This window comes from Anarrhichthys ocellatus, unplaced genomic scaffold (assembly GCF_004355925.1).
Source record: "Anarrhichthys ocellatus isolate YVR2014 unplaced genomic scaffold, GSC_Weel_1.0 scaffold29, whole genome shotgun sequence".
Taxonomy (NCBI): Eukaryota; Metazoa; Chordata; class Actinopteri; order Perciformes; family Anarhichadidae; genus Anarrhichthys; species Anarrhichthys ocellatus.
Genome location: NW_022280059.1, coordinates 5,568,605 through 5,584,444, shown reverse-complemented (window position 1 = coordinate 5,584,444; position 15,840 = coordinate 5,568,605). Strand labels below are relative to the sequence as shown.

At 41.7% G+C, this 15,840-nt stretch overlaps 1 protein-coding gene across 1 annotated transcript in view; it reads left to right on the top strand.

Annotated features, from left to right (window-relative positions):
- Positions 1-13,190: 13,190 nt before the first annotated feature.
- LOC116392228 (citrate synthase-lysine N-methyltransferase CSKMT, mitochondrial-like) overlaps positions 13,191-15,840 on the top strand; it is a 20,945-nt gene continuing 18,295 nt past the window's right edge. The window contains exon 1 of the mRNA XM_031863471.1: positions 13,191-13,439. The gene's annotated coding sequence lies outside the window, so the exon portion shown is untranslated. The remainder of the gene's footprint in view (positions 13,440-15,840) is intronic.

The following is a 15,840-nucleotide window of genomic DNA, read 5'->3' as shown; positions in this document are numbered from 1 at the left end:
CTTGTTATTGTGCTGCAGTGTGCGTCTGTGTATCTCTGAAGCCTGATTTATGCACTCCGTTTTTGCCGGGTGTCAATCACGATTTACATAGGTCGGCCCATGGAGAAACTAATCACAATTATAATTATTCCTATAGCCTAATTATGCTTATGGCATTTGTTTAATGGAGATTTATTTTGAGTAATGAATGTGTAGTCTTGTGGAACATTGCTTTTCCTCTCGGTGTGGAGGAGAAGAACAGCGTCTCCTCTGCTGGGCTCTTCAATCAAGTCACCAATCTCAGGCTGGATAAAAGAGCGGGTGCACGCTCCGTCTTCAACCTGGTATCAAGGTCTGAGAGAGATGATGGGAATCCCCGTAGGGCACAGACCTTTCTGACTGATTCAGATTGCAAGGACACACCTCTTTGAACAAGGAAACTCATATCCTCTGCAGCCTCTATTTCAACACTGCTTACACACTACAATTTTTGCTGCTTTTTTTTCGTTTTGGTGTTGTTTTGCACACTTCTGGAGAGATCTGTGCTTCTTGGTAATTGGAGACGACATCACCGCGCGCTGAGCTGTGGCCAGGACCACAGCAAATCACACACAGCCCCAGGACATTGTGTGAAGGCACGGAGTTGGATCGGCTACAAAGAAAAACCAAAGGAGAGGATAACACTTTTTATGCTTTCACTATAGGGAGTCTCATAAGAAAACAATTACTCCTTTCGCAGTCGTATAAAACCCAGAATAATATGAGATGCATTAAAAAACATGGAGTGACGTGAGCCATTAGAGGATAAACGACAAGACACAAATGTTGGTACAATCTCTATCAACGCCCTGAGCCATTCATTTGGGGATTAAGTGGTCTAATCTTAAAATGTTCGGCAATTCATTCTCTCCAAAATAACACAGTGATTGCTTTGCCAGTGGGAGCAGCCAGCAGCCCACCGGTGTCCGGATAATCATTTCTCCAGTGGTCCTCCAGCGATTCCTGCAGCTCAGGGACAGTTAAGTAGCAGCTCCGTGCACACAGCAATATGAGAGGAAGCACTGTCTTTACTGACTCTGCTGTCCTGTAGCATGCAGCATGTGGTGATGCTCAGGCAATGTTCACCTACAAATACACACGGCCCCAAAACACATTGTGATCTTGTATTTTAAGAATTCACTCACAAAGCCGTGCATGGTGAGACCGTAATTACCAGAAGACAAAGAGGCATTTAGCTCTTGAGTGAGAGTATGAATGCCAGAGTGTAAAAATACTATATAGCAGGTAAAAGTCCTGGATTCAAAAACATATGTAAAAGTACAGAACTGGGGTCTGCTGGAAGACAAAAGTTTTAGGAGGTTATTAATATGATCTCAACAATCTAATTTACAAATATTCCTTTCAGATGTTTTTTTTCCACTTTTCTCCCCACTGTATCTTACTTTTCAAGCAAAAGAGTATACATTTATATTATAGTCTATATTGCTACTCACTGCTCTGAACTGGAAAAATGTGACTCGCCAAATATTGTATTGATGTCTGGGTTAATATACGTATGGCAAAGACTTGGTGATCATGTATTGAGTCATGTTTGAATGTAAATATTATGGTATATACGTATGTTATAATGTAAAACTTATAAGGGGCGAGTTGGCTCTGCTATTTATTCAGTTACATTCGTGAAATTGTTTGTTGTATTTTGAGCAATGTTGTTGGCAGTGTGTTTTTTTATATGAATTATTTAGGTGCATGAATGATGAAAAAAAGGCACACTCATTGGTAAGAAATGATAAAACAGTGCTTAAAAACTACAGAATGTTTATCAGCAGCATGTACATGAATTGTTAAAAGTAAAATGCTTGCTGTAATATATAAGAGATTATTGATACTGACACATTAATATGTTTATGTAATGTTTAGCTTGTATTTACCTGTAAAATATAGCTCAGTTAAAGCATAAAGTATCACAGAATGGAGATATTCAAGTAGTTCAACACTGGACTTTAGTAAATGTTCCTCACATTGAACCACTATTTCCAGACTACCTTGTATCAGAGTCTACCTCCACCCCCTAATGCACACAGCACTTACATCCAGGAGTTACAAAGTGCTGCACTGAAGGACTAAAAGAAAAATAAGAGACAGAAAAAACAATCTATAAAAACTAGAACGAAACGTGTAAAGACCACAAAAGATGCTCATGAAGTCCTATTAGGAGATGAAGAAAACGTGAAAGAAAACAAGGGAATGTTTCAGATGCTTGATTAATATGTGTGAGGCTCTTTCAACTCAGCGGAGCAACAACATGCAACACGCGCAACGCTCAACACACGCTGACTTTGGCTACGAACATTCTTTTCTGCAGTTTTATTCTATTTAATGAGTTTTATTCTTCAGAGAGAAAAGAGCAACGTGGGCAACAATGTGCCTGTTTGGCAAATATTCAATTGATCTTCCCACCAGTTACCTCTGAACAAATCTTTTTAGAGTTTCTCACAGACCTGTTTGTTTGCAAGAAATGCATGAATGGAAATGCCTCCAAGATGTCAATGTGACTCACTGACACGTCCTTTTGTTTCCAAGATAAATCTGCTTCTCAGGCGCACCTTACCCCCCCCCCCCCAAACAGTCATTTCTATTAAAATTTGTCAAATTCAATAATAGAGTAATTGCTGTGAAAAACAGCAACTGCCGTGCTGAATTGAATGGTCTTTATGTTTGGTGCAGTACCATGTCAGTCTAATCATTAAACTTGAGATGACAGACAGCCAATTTATGTTTTCATACTGTGTGATGATTGGGCTTTTTCAGGCTAATGTTCAATGATTGGAGTTAGTCGGAAATGACATGTCTCATTATACTTAAAGATAAAACACTCAGCGTTGCAGAGGTTGTTTCAGACACAACAGAGTAAATGTTTCCTCATTTCAAATGACAAACCATTGCATATTAATCTGGTGTGCTTTAAATGAGTAGTTAAACATCTTGGGAAATTTGCTTTCTCGTTGAGAGTTGGACGAGAAGGTTGATGTCGCTCGCATGTTTGTACGATGAGTATGAAGCTACAGCCAGCAGCCAGTTAGTGTAGCTTAGCTTAGCATAAAGACCAGGGAAACATCTAGCCTGGTTCTGACTGAAGGCAACAACATCCGCCAACCAGCACCTCTAAAGCTCTCTAATAAACACATTGTATGATGTTTAATCCATACAAAAAACAAAACATTTGATTTCTGTGCACCTGGCCAAGAACTAGCATGGCACATAGTGATATAATGCCGTAAACCAAAAACACACTTGTTAATTAGTGAACAGGTGCTTGGTGGATTTTGTCACCGTGGGACTTTTGGTAATCAAGCAAAAAAAAAAGTGTATTTGCCTAAATTTCAAAATATTCCTTTAGCTGCAGATATAAAACAGTTTCTCATACAGGCGTAAAGATTCAGAGTGAGAGTAATTTACTTGCAGAGAAGTCTCTCTAAGAAGACGGCAACTCTTGCGAGTCTCTCCACACACCCCACCAATCTGATGGCCCAAACCCTCCCAAGGCATACTGCAGCAAATTGCATCGTTACTTTGCAAATTTGTTCAAGCAATCAACTCAATCTCACTTGGGGTACCAATCTGACAACAGGAATGATTAGAATCCAGGGCGGCTCGCCGCTTGTCACTTGGGACCGAGATGAGAGCGGAATTACAATGAAGCCTGAAATTGCGTGCTATTGTTACCTCCCTGTGTTCCTGTCCTCTTTCTCCATCCGCCCTTTTCCACATGCCCCACGTCTGTCTGTCTCCTCTATTCTATCCTTCGGAGATGTGGTAACAAGGTGTGACTGTCACAGACAAAGCCAAAAGGCAAGTGTGTAGGATGGTGGACTAGAAATCGTTCCTGTCCCCCGATTTGGGAAATGAAAAAATACCGTGTTTGTGGAACTTTGTGTGGAAATGCAGTGGAGGATTAGAGTTGATAGCGTTTAATGAGGTAGGGCTGGACAGGCTTTAAAAGAGGAATGAACACTTCACCGTGCAATACATTCATATTTTGCAAGGAATTTCACAAGTTTAGGTTTGCCTTTAGGTTTGGACAAAATATATACGTTTAAATGGCCTCAGGAATTGTTGGGCGAAATGCAAAGGGCAGAGGCAGGCGGCTGTCAACTTGCTTTATATTTATGTTTCTCCTCACATGTTGCCTTCGAGAGGAGGGCCGGTGGGGTGAAATGACCTGACGGGAGCTGAGGGGAGGAGAAACAGGCTGTTGATTCTCATTTCACCGTTCCCATCTCCCAGCAGGATTGTCTGTGACATAGATAAATACTGCCAGCACTGCGATTTATAAGCTGTGCAGCAGACACAATTTCACCCATTACCCGACTGACTCAAAAGTCCAACACGCTTGAGTCCCCTGCATACAGAGTGCTGTGATTTTAGCTGCTTGTGTCATTCGTCTGTCCTCCCTTTGCCTTTCGTCGAGCTGCAGGGGGACAAGGGAACTCTCAAACCCTCAGCACTTATTTGTTTAGACCATAATAGTGATGTGCTTTGTGTTACAATGTTTATCAGTTGTTGTCAGCCCGGCCAAGTCTTCAGTTTGTTGTGACTGTTGAGTCTCAGGGCTTCACTTACTGTAATTGTAGTATTTGTGTGACTTTGATTATCTAGTCAAAGCCAAAGGGTCTGAAAGTCGGTAACATTAACCAAAATGTTTTGTTGGCGTACGTTTTAAATGCATTTTAAAGAAAGAAAACTGTTTGATTTGAAAAATATTTACTCGAATGTAGATTTTTAAGGCCTCCTGTTTCTAAAGCATCTCAAGACTAAGTGTCCTTCTTTGCATAATCCCTCGTCATGTAAATAGTGCTTTTATCAGTGAACCATTTGCGACAGTCACGCGATCGCGCGCAAGTTCCAAAAATTCTGATGTGCACGACCACGCGCCTCGCACCGGCTTCACTATGGCGAGTATAAACTCAGCTTTAGGCTTTGATGTCTGGAGGTTTGCAAGTATGCTGGTACTTATTCATCGTGGACCAGGATTATTGACTTGGCTTTTCAGCTATAAATGCTTTAAAATTATTCACTTGGCTGCTAAATATTTTAGAACAAAATCCGTGTTGGTTGAGGAGCGATGACCCGACCCCTGCGCCGGGTGATGTCACAGAAGGCCGACTCGTAAAATGCACCACGATAGACAGATATAGCTTCATACAGCCTACTTCTTCATTCATTTAGTATGAATACAAAATGATATTCTTAAGACTATCAGATCAGGTGTTGTGGATTCTGACTAAATTGTTTTCTATACAATTTAACTGTTTCAGTGCTATTATTTGAACGTGTTCACAACTCGTTTCCTACATACTTGTGATATTTCTTTGTCTGTGAGGAGGCTATTCTGCACAAAAAAGTTGTTTTTATGTCGTTGTGTCCATTGAATTGTTGATTGGTCAAATGCACTCACTCTGTGCTTGTACTGGACAATAGTCCCCTGGTGATATGGTTATGTAACATTGTGTGTCATTTGCATAATTATGAGAACTTATTTTGTTGTTTTTCCAAAGCACCTCTAATCCACCTCAGGCACCAGGTGAGTCTTTAAAGGTAAGTCCCCCCCAAACCACCTCAGGGACCCGGTGAGCTTTTAAAGGTAAGTCCCGGTAAGCGTCGGCCATTATGGGACCACCTTGACTCTGAAGGGGTGAGGAACAGCTGGTGGTGCAACAGAGCCACTGGACCGCCAGGTAATGTTAAGCACCAGGAACAGGGTGGGTTTATAAAGTTAAGTGTCCCTAAACCATCTCAGGGACCCGGTGGGCCTTTGAAGGTAAGTCCCACTAAACCACCTCAGGGTCCTGGTGAGCCTTTAACGGTAAGTCCCGGTGAGTGTCGGCCGTTATGGGACCGCCCTGAGGCGGAGTGGGCGAGGAACATGAGGCTTCATCTGGAGTGGAGAGACTAGTTTGATGGCTGGTGGTGCAACAGAGACACTGAACCTCCAGTTAATGTTAAGAACCAGAATCCAAGAGAGCCCCTTTATTCATTTGAATTGAATTTAGCTGAATTTGAAATAACTGTATTAAATTGTATTACATTTTATTTGTTTGTATTAAGTTGTATTAGATTGTAATGTCACTGCAAGTGTTGAGTGCTGAATTGTTTAGAGTTTAAGTTGTATTAAGTTGCATTAAGTTGTATTAAATTGAGGGGAGCAGACAGGAGGAGAGACCAGTTTTCTTCCTCACCTGTGTTTCAACCTCAGTTGATTAGCCTCTTGTGTATTTCGTCTGTATTTCCATTTATCAGAGTCAGGTTGTCTGCCTTTGTTGTTGGTGTCAACGTCTCTGCCGTGTTCCTTGTTTTCCCAAGTGTTTTGCATTTGTCATTATCCTGTTACCTGCCTGTTTTTGGACTTGCTGTTGTTAGTAATACTCTTAATAAACCATTGTTCTCTACCTGCTGCCACCTCGACTCTTTATCTGCGGTCGGGTCCGAACCTGATTCCTGAGATTGTGACAATTTAGTGAAGTACTTTCATTTCAACAAAGTATTACTGTTGCGTCATATTGAATATATGTAATAAAAAAAAAAAAAAAAGGATTTAAATACCAGGGCTGACATTAAATCTCTGATACCAAAAGCAGCAAATAAGCTCTTTTCTGATCTTGAGGCTATTGTATGAACTACCACAGGCTTTCCTCCGCATTCGCATTCAAAGTCAAATTACTCCTTCATGGCCTGCCAGTAATATGGGTTAATTGTTCTGCATGGCTGGATCACTTCCAAGCAGTTTGTCCAATTTCCATTTAAATTGAGCTATCGAAGCGTGACATGGGCGACGCTTGGCTTGCCACTGTTGCAGACAGGCGACACCGGCGCACCACTGGCCGGGGTGCAGAGAAACCTGTTTACAGGTCATAGTGGAGACTCTCAAGTGGCTCGCAACAAATGAAATGCCAGCACACACCTTGCTGGGTCTCTCAATAGGGCTTTAAGAGGGAGCAGAGACACTGGTCAAGTGTACGTTGCGTCATTGTCAGTCTCCTCTTGGCTGTGGCTCCTATCGTGACCCGACAGTCTGAACAATAGAGGACGACATGGTGCTTCTGATTTCTTATTTGCCTTCTGCTCCCTGGTTATTATTTGCCTTTTTGAATAAGAGCTTCACTCCTCTTCTTCCTCTTCCTCTGTTTTAGCTCTTAAAAATAAAACCTTTGGTACCAAGATGCATTTATTTGTTTTTGCTGCCCCTGCAGGATTCATGTCACAACATTTCTCATTAGAGAAGTCTGCAGTCAACAGCACACCCCACTGTTTTTAATTTCAGCCGTTGATTTAAGGTTTCCCTTTCTCTCATAACATGTGGACTCTAACGAGCCCTGATTATTTCCACCCACTGCTATTGTCATACACATCTTTGTTTTTTAACTCTGGGTATAAAATCAAGGCGGAAAATCATTTCATTACAACAACGTGAATAAATCTTCTTTCATCATACTAGTCATGCTGATTCTGAAAAACTAAGTTTCTTTAGAACATAAGAGGCACAATTCATCAAATACACCACATGACTCTTTTGTTGCTTCACTTTTTTCCCCCTTTGGAACTTGAAGTCAACACTCCCCCTTTTGATTGCTCCTCTACAAGAGAGGTTTCTCCAAACACAAATGTAACCCTCCATTTTCCCTTCAAACTTTTTACGAAAAGACAAAAGAAGAAAGGCCAGCATACCCCTCTGCCAACCCAGGCCTCACAATTAGACGTTTCTGCAAACCATAATTGAATATTGAAGTTTCTGAAAAAAAATATAGGTTTTATATCAGCCTTGTTTAGGGAACAAAACTACTTGGTTATGGTCAGAAAAAAAAACATGGTTGCTGTTGAAATAGCGTAAAGTAATTAGCGCAAACAGATTATTATCAGAATCCTCTTAACACTTGTCTGACCATCTGAATGAAAAGAATATTCTGTCTATTGTACAACGAACAATCATTTTAACCTCTGTACTAATTTGACCTTTTTTCCTAATCCAAACAAAGATGGTGGAGGTAAATAACATACATCTTCTTGCTTATCTTGCACAGCGTGAACCAAAATTGAAAATTCTATCCTCATAATAAATAATAATAAAAATCGATATTGTCTTTATCGTGCAACAGACGAAATGTTTCGTCCAGATGTTTAACGAGTCTTTAAGAATCCTGGAAATACCTTCTCAAAGGCAGTCGGCAAATATTTATTGCTTTGAAAATAGTTTGCTTAAAAGCTCTCTCTTTCAAATCTTTGTTTTTCTCAGAAAAACAAAACAAAAGAGAGCCTTTAAAATCTCACTATAAAAAAAAAAGTTCCAAATAGAAGTTCCCTTCTTTGTCCCAATGCGTATAGCTTTGTGACTTCAATGTAATGGTAATACATGAGCGGCACAAACCAGCTCTAACCCAGCCTCCAGCTTCATTTTGCCTCCACCCTTCACACAGGCAGCCCCCTGTGCTCAGTGGAGCAGCTTGAATGGCTTGCATCAGTCAAACCCCCACAGCCAATCCAGCCCAACTTCTCATAAAATCCAAACCATTCTGTATCATCGATTTGTTCCCTTCTAAAAACGGGCCCCATGTCACACGTATTGTTTCTAGATTGAAAAGGAGTTGGTCAACATCTGCAGTAAATTATAAACTCCCATTAAACCAGAGGGATCCATTCTGCCACCAGACATCAGCTCTCTCTCTTTGTCCTGGGTCAAACCATTGTCTCGGTTTTATTTTTTTGCAACCGGAGCAGGCCCGACCCTCCATCACTGTCCCCGCCATCAGAGGGAGGACTCTGGTTTGTGAACACAATGGTGTTGAGTACAACATCAAAACGTTTAACCAAGTGGAGGGGCAACGCGACCCCACGCGCTCATATAACCGGGTCAGGATGAGAAAATGGAGGTCACATAAAACACAAACACACATTGTTCTAAGACACTAAATGACCCTGGAAGGGAGGGAGTGTCGAATATACTCAGGCTGATGTTTGACCTGTTTCATCTCGCTGTGGTTTTCCATTAATTGAGGGTCAGTTCAAACCAAACCAAATAAAACACTTTTTTTTTTCACTTTATCTCCTCGTGGTATCTAATCATGAAGATGGTTTTGGTTTTATTTGCTGAGGTTCTGAGATATGTCTCTGTATCAGGAATAGAATGACACATTACTGGACTCATTTCCATTGGTGTCCCCGGTGTTTACACAGTTTCCGAACTTTATCGAGACAGAAATAAGAATTGTGACGTAAAGATATTTTACAAACTAAAAACTAAAAAGCAAGAAAACAAATCATTTGTATAACTGATTTATTTTCTTCAGAAAGCAAGCAATGTGATAAGAATATCAAAAACAACTCCCAAAAAAAGAAACGGTTGTGTTACAAGATGCAATTATCAATGTATTATTGATTTAATGAATCATAAAACAGTCAGACATCCACATTATGTTAGCAGCCATTAAACTGAAGCTACCTTAAAGAAATAGTTTTTTCATAAATACATTTGTTCTGGTTTGATTTGCTGCTGTCTGCTCTTATTTAACTCTCCCCCCAAAAAATGTATTTCCCAAAATGCTGAACTATTCTTTTAAAACTGAAACTACCTCCATGGTTTGATATTATTACCAATAAGTGAGAAAATGTTTTCATGCATGTGAGAGATTTTGGGTAACTGGCCTTTTAAAAAAAACGAAACCAAAAAAAACCATGTAGATTCAGAGAGGGAACGAGAGAAATATTTAAATTTCTGTTTGATTTGTCTGTTGTACAAATGCTTTTGTAATTGTGTGACAATACCTAAAAGTCTGACAGAAATATAAAACAAAACAGTTTGTATCCTCTACACACTATAATGAATGTTTGTCTACGATTTCATGCACCACGCGTCCGCCTGTGAAAGGCTAATTTTAAACCAGACTCAGGTCTCCCACATTAGCAGTTCCCCTTGAGCTGCCCTTGACGTGAACGCACTGAGCCTGAGGCGCTGGGTTGAGGGCTGTGCTCCCCCCAGGCTCCCCACCCCCAAGGACACTCTGCAGGTTGCCTGCCTGTCTGCCTGCAAAAAAAAAAAAAAAAAAAACATGTCCAGATACTTCTATTGTTCTGCGCTCTGATCTTCACACAGGTTGCTAAAACAAAGCCCTCTTATTAATATTTATAGCCTCTCTGATGGGACGCGATCAATGGAGAGAGGAGAAAGAGAAGAGAGAGTGCGCCTGAATAATCATCATCCATCTACTTCCAGCCCGCTCTCGTCTCTCCATCCCTCTGAAGTGGAAGTGATGTTTTAAAGAGGAATTCAGTGTGTGAGCAGGAGATGGAAATGTGATGAGAAAGGAGAGAGGAATGGCTGTACCCGGGTTCGCAAATGTGTGCTTGTTTTTGCTTTTGTGGTTTACAGGCATGCCACCTTGCCAGTGTTATTGAGTTATTTTTACATCGGCTTTTCTTTACATTAATATCTGACCCACTGTATCCCCGTTTGCCTTCACAACCACAAGGACATCCTCACTGACATCTGCTTAAAGCCTATTCGTATTTTGCATTTTTCTGTTGACTTTCGCTCGCCTTAAATTCTTCTATTTTCCCTGCCGAAGATGTGCGGTGGATTTGTAACAGTCTCCTGGTGTCTTCATTGGCAGGCCCAGCATGGTGGATCTGCAAGATGAAAGTCTGACAGCCTGAGACTGTCTGCTCTGCGTCTTCAGTAGGTGGGCACGCTGCCCAGTGCTCAGTAAGCGAATTAGGTGGGCAGTGCGCCCGACACTGCCCCTCCTGACTGACAGTGGCCCCGCTGAGCGGTCTCTAACTGCACAAGGAGGAAGTTATTAATCAGATGTGATTGCGTCTTCCAGCGAGGAGGAGGAGGAGGAGGAGGAGGAGGGAGACCTGGCTTGGTGATGAATGCCCTCGCTTCTACGCGTTTCAAAAGTACAGTTTATCCATGAGGAATGGAGCAGCTTGTTCATGGGCTGAGGGGAAATTGCCTTTTCCTTTGACCTGCAGCCACGGGTGAGGAAGTGAATGGAAAGCGATATGAGAGTGTCTGCCCTCTGCGGTGATGAATACGGTGTAAATTAGAGGAAGAGGCCTTTCAATCTCGAGTGCTTTGGCTTTTTCTATTCTTACCACTTTAAATTGTTTTCTGTTTTTTGCTCCTCGGCCCATTTCCTGCTGCCCTCATCTTTTTTTCTTAATATTTCTTTCCTTTTTTCTTCCATTTTTCTTTTCTTTTTTCATATCGACCCCCTCCCCGCTGCACTGCAGCAGGGGTCGGGGGGGGGCGGGTTGACAGGTTGAGCTCTGGGAGGTTGAGGGCAGCATTCGCAGATTGTGGGACAGAAAGCTGAGACAGCACGGTCTTCAGTGGGAACGCGAGGCCACGCGGAGTCACAGGGAACCCGTGACCTTGAGCTGTGAGCAGAGAGAAAGTCATCACAAATCCATCGAGTCTGGACGTGGACGCGTAAAGGCCCCTGTGCACTCATTGGCACATGAAGTTTTTCTCAAAAAGGATCAGACAGAACACCTAATGAATTGTTGTGAAAGCCCGGGATGTTGCAGCGCACCACTGAGAGATAAACTAATTTGTGCTTTTATCATCGTCTGCCTTTAATTGATATTCATGAACGCAGTATTTCATACAGAACTAAAATATTTGGTCCAGCGCTGAACATTTAAATTAATTTAAAGTATTAATAACTATTATAACAGTCACGTGGATAAGTACTGTTGTGTGTATGTGATCAATTTAAGCACATTTTTCTGTTTTATCCTGCAGGTATGATGTCTCGGTGTGTGTGTGTGTGTGTGTGTGTGTGTAGCTTATGCTCAGAATAATTCTGCAAACCTCAAAACTCTACACAAAGTATCCACCACCATACCTGTGGGACATGGATCTTTGAATCCTACGTGAGTGGAATAACAATACTTTCTCTGAGGAGACTGATGGACTGCTTTAAAAATACATGTGATTCCAACTGGACTCTTTATTTGGTACCAGTCGTGATGGACTGACACTAATACAAACATGGGAAAAGAGACTGTAGATGTTTTTGAGCTTTTGAACTACTTGAACTGTGTTTGTTCAGTGTGTGCATAAATTAAACCTTATCCTTCACTAATGGGTGGGATTTAGCAACAGCTCCTGGCTCATCCACAAACTTAACTTTTACAATCCCCCGCAGAGGCTTTGAAAGGTAAAACTTTACATGGGCTGACACCCACAGAACTCTATTTACATTCAAGTCCAAATGCCAGGTTTCATACCATATATATTTTAGGTTGAATTGTGCATTAAAACAAACATGTAAAAGAACACTTCTGTTTAATTGTACAGCTATAAATCGGACTATTTTATTTGACCTGTATCTAGAGCAGCATCATTTTGATACACCCAATGTTGCCAATTCAACTTCCTTAACCTTGTTGTTCTGCACGTGAAAATAGCCCCCCCCAAAAAAAAAAGCATAGACTTGAAACAAAAAATAAAAATGCATAAAACATCAGGGAACATACAGTATAATAAAACATGTTTTCTATTTACAGGCGGGCTCTAAACCTTTTGAGCTGGATTGTCACCAGTATCCCAGAGCTGCATGTCATGGAAGAGTGGTTTGTCGTTGAAGTGGGTTTTTCTCTCTCTCTCTCTCTCCGAGAAGGGGAGGGAAGAAGGATCTTTTTACCTGTCTACAACGCTTGCAGCTAGTCGCTTTTCCTTTGGTCTCAGTCTGAAACCTGGGGGGTTTGCATCAGTTCCTTGTGTTATTTGCAAGAAAGAAAATGTGATTCTTTTTATCCAGCACTGGTATTTGTAAACACAGACTACAACATGCAGTGTCTATAGAACACAGGAAACAAGAAATTAGGCTCTGTTGTTTAATACAGACATTACTGCTATAAACAGCAGAAACCTGTAAACACATCAACAGCATTTCAAAAACACAAGACTACCACTAGGAATATTATGGCTGCCGATTTGCAATTTTGACTGTATTTCCTTTGAAGTCACACTTCAGTGAAACTCTTTGGCTCAGCAGCTGTAGCATGTACTAAAAGTAAAAAGAAAGAGTATGCTTATAGAGTATATATTTGGAACGCAGTGTCTACTCTGCTCTGTTCTGGTGTTCTGCTGGCCTCCACAGGTGTTGTGAAGTCCAATTAGGAAATCAGGAGACTCTATTTGACCCTCACCAGCCTCCATACATCACAGTTAGCTAGTAGCTGCAATACTACTGCTCTTGTTTGAGTAGTTTCTCACTTATGGTGGTGTATTTTCAACCACACAGTCTTGTTTAATTAAGGTGAGGTCCTTAGAAAAGACAAAGCAGACTTCATTTGAAGGATTATTGCTTGGAAACACTTCAATGAGCACCTGAGTACCGAACAGACTGTTTACCCCTCTACAAAGGAGAAGCCTGCTTGCAGAGTGTCCTCCAAAAGTAAGTTGATCTTCAACTCTTTCAGTCAACGCTGTATTTTAAATATCTTAAGAAGAGTTTAAAGGCAGGGAAACTGACACACTTATGCATGCCTTGTTGCCTACCGTTTTCATACCAGTACTGGGGTTAAGTTTAGTATTAAACATGGTTCTCTTTGGACTCTTAATTAATGAGGCCTTATTGTTTAATTTCTGCGTCAATTGTATCTCCTTTGTTAAGGTCTTCAAATGCAGTTTGTTTATGCTCTCAAACTCACCCTGAACAACAGCTGCATGCTTGCAATGCCTCTCACACACCCACTACACGTCCTCTCCACACACCTTCAAAAGAAACGATTGGAGAGATCCATCTTTAAAATGAAACCACCACCTCATATCATGTTGATTAATCTCTCTATGTCCACTTCTGCAACTATTTAATGAAGTCCCCAGCATGATTATTACAGGAAATGGATCACTGAAAGCAGCTGCTGAGTAAATGCACTTGTGTGCCTTTGCCCGGGTAGTGCCACCATAATGCTCCGGCTAAGTGATGCCACTACCACACTGTGCCTATTTAAATGTGTGTCTTTGGCGGCAGCTGGCCCGGGCTCTGGCACGAGGAGCAAATTCCCTGCAGTATGTTTTAATACAAGAGAGCAGATCCACGCAGCCTGTAGCTGCTCACTTATGGATAGGCCATGCTGGGATTGCACGATCGTCAGTCTGCGGCCCTGAACTAGGGTTGAACCAGCAGTAATGATGGATTCATTGTCTTATAGAGCTGCTTCCAGTCCTCACAGAATAAGTGTTTTTCATGCTGGGATATCGTGTGGGACAGTGTTTTTTCTCTCTTATTCTCTACCCCGGTAGCAGTGAGAAATGAGGTACAGTCAGGCTCTCCGCTGGGCGATTACTTCCCTGGGAAATGTCGCTCATTTTCTGAATTGCATATGAATATGTGCAGGGAAAGATTGGAGGCTGATTATGATTCATGGTGGATTGGGAAGCCGCAGCTGTGCGAGTCCATGCACATACATTAGGAGTAAGATGCAGCAGATTTCTGTGATTTTTGCCACTTTCTTAATAATACTGTTGCTCTTACAAAGGGACGTTATGCATTGTTCATTGTTTTGTGCTGCTCTGTGGTCCTTAAAGGAACAGTTTGACACTTTTGGAGATAAGCTTATTTGTGATTGTTAGATTAGAAGATCCATACTGCACTCAGATCTGACTGATAAGGCTACAGCTTAGCACAACGACAGTGTTGCTGTTAATTAGTGAGCTTAAAAGGTGCCTGTAGGTGCTGTTATTTTTTTAGGACAGAGCCAGGATAGCTGTTTTCCAGTTTCTATTCTTTATGCCAAGCTACGCTAACCAACTACTGACTGTAGCTTCATATGTAACAGACAAATATGAGAGGTATTGATTTGTTTCTTCTAAGTCATGACAAGAAAGCACATAAACATATTTTACAAAATGTCAACTATTCCTTTAAGTACATCACAGTAATAAGTAGTTGATTCCTTGATCTCTGCTCATCCCTAGAGGGGGAAAAAAAGACAAAACAAAGGAAATGGTGGATATTTATTTCTGCTGACATATGTACAAATAGTACTGCCTGTAGAAGCGTTCCATACATCACCAAAATGAATTTCGTCTCATCATTTGCTGAGATTTCCGACCATTCATCTATGTGAGTTATGGACCCTCTTTAGTGGTAGATCCGTGTTACCTCAACCTTCACCTCGCTTATACCTTTAAACCCACTGTGCAGTGCTTCTGGTTTTGCCTGTCTGAGCGTGTAGTGTAGTGACACATCCACTGGGACAGCAGACATGAGGTTAAAGCAATTCGCCATGGAAGAAACTGGAGTCTGCTTTGGCACCGGTGACGAATGGGCAGAGACGAGCATGGGTACCAGATGGCAGTGAATCTGTAATTACAATTCTCTGGTGCAAAATGAGACACTGGTGGAATGAAATCTCACCGCGGCTTCACATATCCTGTGTGTAGAGGTCTTTGTTTACTTGGCAGAAGGTTCCACAGGCACCCAGGTTTCTTTGATGTGCACCGCTCTTGTTTTCAGTGTTTGCTGAAGAGTTCAAACATTGAGCAAAGGTCCACTCGGCACTATCGGACTACAGCAATGTTGGTGTCGGTGTCCGCCAGTGTCTTTGTGGAATGGTAATTACCCGCCTAATCAAAAACAGAATGAAGATGGACAAAGACAGTTGAACATAATTTAAATAGGATGAGGCTATAATGGCTCCCAAATGGAGAGCCGGGTCTGCCCTCGCCCCCAGAGGGACTCACCTATGATTTACCCTCCTTACTCCTGTATATGACAGGGTGGCATTGTAGCATCGCCACCCACCCCCTCTCCAGTAGAGCCACCTCCCCCCCCCCCCCCGCCCCCGCGC